The following is a 4,413-nucleotide window of genomic DNA, read 5'->3' on the forward strand; positions in this document are numbered from 1 at the left end:
GTTTGGTCAAACTCATGCTGGTAGCTTCAAGAACACTGTCCAACCATCTCGTCCTCTGTCATCCCCTTCTCCTTGTGCCCTCCATCTTTCCCAACATCAGGGTCTTTTCCAGGGAGTCTTCTCTTCTCATGAGGTGGCCAAAGTATTGGAGCCTCAGCTTCAGGATCTGTCCTTCCAGTGAGAACTCAGGGCTGATTTCCTTAAGAATGGATAGATTTGATCTTCTTGCAGTCCATGGGACTCTCAAGAGTCTCCTCCAGCACCATAATTCAAAAGCATCAATTCTTTGGCGATCATCCTTCTTTATGGTTCAGCTCTCACTTCCATACATCACTACCGGGAAAACCATAGCTTTAACTATATGGACCTTTGTCGGCAAGGTGATGTCTCTGCTTTTTAAGATGCTGTCTAGGTTTGTCATCGCTCTCTAAATCCTAACTTAAAGCCTCCACTGAACGAGGGAGGGGCTCAGGTCCTGTTCCTGAGACAAGATCTAGACTAGGAGTGGAGAACCTTTGGCTCTCCTGGTGTTGATGAAATGCAACTCCCATCATCCCTGGTCATTGGCCATGCTTACTGGAACTGATGCGAGTTGCAGTTTCGCAACATCAGGAGGGTGGAAGGTTTCCCACAACTGCTCAAGACAGTGAACAGAAATAGAGACCAAAAAAAAAGCATGGTGTGGTATCTAACATTTAATAATAATAATAATAATAATAATAATAATAATAATAATAATAATAATAATAATTTTTTATTTATACCCCGCCCTCCCCGACTAGGGCCGGGTTCAGGGCGGCTAGCACCAAATATGAATTACAATAAAACATAATAGGGAAAACAACAACAAACAAACAAACAAACAGTTAATTAAAATACGGCTTAAAATACAGACTCATTTTAGTAGTAGCCGGTAAATCAAGACCATAAAGGGAGGAAACATCAGATATCAGCTATCCATGCTGGTTGGGCCAGCTGGTTGGGCCAGCAAAAAAGCCAAGGGAAAATTTATATACCAAATCCCATATAAGGGTCAGAGTGAGTCTAAGCCGAAGGCCAGGGGAAACAGCTCCATTTTGCAGGCCCCGGGCCATACAGTGGTACCTCTGCCTCTAGCAATATCGCAAACCAGCACCATTCCATTGTGACCTGTGTGCAAAATCCCCATCCAGAACTATTACAAAACTAGTTCTGAAAGTTTGAGGAGCAATTTTCTTCTCTGTTACTAATAGATGGTTTGTTTTGTTTTGCATACAGCAATTTCAGGATTTTGGACTAAATTATCAAAACAGTGGATGCTTTGGATAGCAGCAAGAATTGTATATAGATAAACCCACCCACACACTGCTGCATACCTTAAATTAAAGAGTACAGTAAATCTATATTGTGCACTCTGATAACTCAGTAATCTAAAATACTTTCCCCAAAGCACACAGTTTATTATAATAACATCACTTCTGAAAGCTAAAGGTATTTTAAGTGAAGCAAATAATGTTGGAACATGGCTGGCTCCAATCAGTAATGGCTGAAGATGAAAGTGGTGGCATGAAAGGTGCTGCAGAACAGGAGGCTATGATGGCTTCATAGCTGGGCAAGTAAAAGGGGGGTCTACAGTTTTATTTTTATTTTTATTTTTCATGGAACTCACCATGAATGCCTCCCTTATTCTCTTACAATGGCAATGGTGCCCACTTGAGAGGTGCCAGAACTGAGTTCCAGTGAGTTCCAGCTTTGGATGTCTAGTAGTTTTAATGTCTGGGGAGGAGGAAGCTTTAGGAGATCACCATGGGGTGGTCTGTGTGTGAGGGGTGCTGCAGAAAAGAAGGCGGATCAGAGGCATGGATGTGGGGTGAAGTTGAAAATGGGTATAAAACAAGGCCATAGAACAGAAGAGAGGTGTAGCTTCAGAAATGCAGCTAGAAAGGTGAAAAGACAGCTTAGTAGTTGCATGGGTGGGAATGGGAGACTCTAGGGGATGAATGTGGGGTAGGGAGTGGCAAGAAGAATGAGCAGGGGCACAGCCAAGAGTCATGTATATGAATGATATACATCATGTATGCCCTTATATCTAGATTTACATAATCACCATGCTGCAACATGGTTGAAGTTAATTCCAAATAATGAATTGCTAATAAAAGTTTCCCAAGTCTCAACCTCAATAATTATCAAATGAAGAGGCGAGGAAATATACTGCTTAAAACAACTACTGGAAACCTTATTTGCTTTCTCTAACAGAGCAAGAAATATCTCAAGAAGAGAAACTTTCCAACCAGAGGCAAGGCAACCACATGCAGAATTGAGACTATATGCAGACTGAAAAAACCTCAGGCCAGGAATAAGTGGGAGGGTTGAGAATCTTAATTCCTTCTTGACAAATCAAAAGTGGAACTATTAACTTTCCAGGAAATAACAGCACACAGTGTTCTGAAACTTTCAGCTCACACAACGAACATCTGCTCCAAACACTGATAGGAACAGGTGGGCAAATAACGTTGATGTGAATTATTCAAAACCAATTCAACCTGTGCTACTCTTGCAAATATCATGTGGGAGTGCTATAGAGGCAAGAACATTCATTTTCTATCAATGTAATTTATTTTACTGATTCACCTGGGACCACTTGATATGGAATGAGTGTCCTGCACAGACAGCACTTCCATGTTGAAAAACAGCACAAGCCACATATAGATCGTGGCATGTGTGTTGTATGTCTATCTGATTGCACTGCCACTCCCTGAAAAACTGACAAATGACTTCCCTGCTCATGTGCAGACAGAAAATCAGTGTGCACACAACTGCTGTGCAGGATGGTTACAGATGACGTACAAAGTCTTCAAACTTAGAACTGCTATCCCAGTAGGAAATCAAACATGTCTGAAGTGGCACTTATCTTCACGGGGGAAACAAGATAAATAGACAAAAGTTATAGAAGTAAGGGTTTTAGGTAACTAAAGAGCCAAACAAATAGTTCCATGAGGCCATGGGCCCTTTAGACTTGTCCCCCTGCCTCTAAAAGTCAATGTGGAAAGTTGCTTTTGAAACTGAAGTTTCAAGAACAGTTTACAACAGTCTCCTGTTCAAAGAAGGGGAAAGTCATATCTACCATTAGATATGCACACACTTCTGGCTGACTCTGTAGTAGCACTTTAGACACTGGTTTAAAAACATTCCCTAGAAATGACTTGTTGTCCACTATAGACCATTGTTTCCTTTTTGTTTCTTTGGCTTGTGCTTTTTCTTATCCATTTTCTTTCTCTTCCGACTCTTTCCGATTTTGCCGCACACACTACCCCTGTGTGCTCCTGTGGTGGGCCTACCTACCCACCTAAAACAAAATTAATCTATTACAATGGTTTCAAGGCTGAAGTTGGAATTTTATTCAACATATTAACATTCAGAGCTATTACAGATGCTAAAACAGAAAACTCTGCTTGTTTAATTTTCCCACTTCAAACTAATTAAAATTGTAACCCAGAATCAGCTTAATTAATTTTAGCATATCTGGCAACATTACTGCAGTGGCCTGGGGGAGTGGTACATCTCTTTTGCCCCAAACTGAGCTAACAAATATTCCAAACAAAAGCAAAACCTTAATAATGTTGACTTCATTACTGACATCTCAATCCAAATGTCAATGGAATTTGCAATGCTTAAAATCCTAATGGTAGTAAAGCTGAATAATTAGGCTTAGGTCATAAGGACATCATGTTAGAATGGTAGTTTCTAAATAATTAAGAACTAGTAAACATAAAAACTGGAACATCATTTAAAATGCAATTGTGTGCACATCTACGCAGAAACATGCCCTGAGTTTAGTTAGACTTACTCCTAGGTTGGATCTAGACACATCAAAAAAGTGATTCAGTTAAACGTGTTGTAAACTTCATGCAGAGAAATCCCATTGATGAAAGACAGGAACCCACAGCACCATCTGGTGTCCCAGTGTTATGACGCATATAAAGCGCTTTATCTTTACAAATGTAGCTGAGTCCCTAGGTAAGCGTGCTGGAATGCAGTTTCAGGCTAAAGTCACTGCAATCCAAAAGCATAAACTATTACAGTTTAATTGCAGATGCTGAGAATCAGCTAATGCACCAACACAGTGTTGCCTAAACAAAACTGAAGTTTGCTTTTTAACCCTCCCCAAAATGTATTACTTTATAGATAACTGATTAAGACCACCATTAGTAAAAAAATAAAAAATGTTCTATATTAGTGCAGGGAAGGCAAATATAAAGGGTGGTTTCAATATTAGCCATACCCACAGTAGACCCATTGAAATCAATGTCTGTTGGTTTCAATGGACTGACTGTGAGTATGACTCAGTTGGCTATGTCCAGCAATGTTGCTTGTTGCATTTATATCTGATCATCCTGACTTTAAGACTTCAAAAGCACAAAGTTTTTAAAATTA

Source organism: Podarcis liolepis (genome assembly GCF_965112155.1).
Source record: "Podarcis liolepis genome assembly, chromosome: 2".
NCBI classification, from domain to species: domain Eukaryota; kingdom Metazoa; phylum Chordata; class Lepidosauria; order Squamata; family Lacertidae; genus Podarcis; species Podarcis liolepis.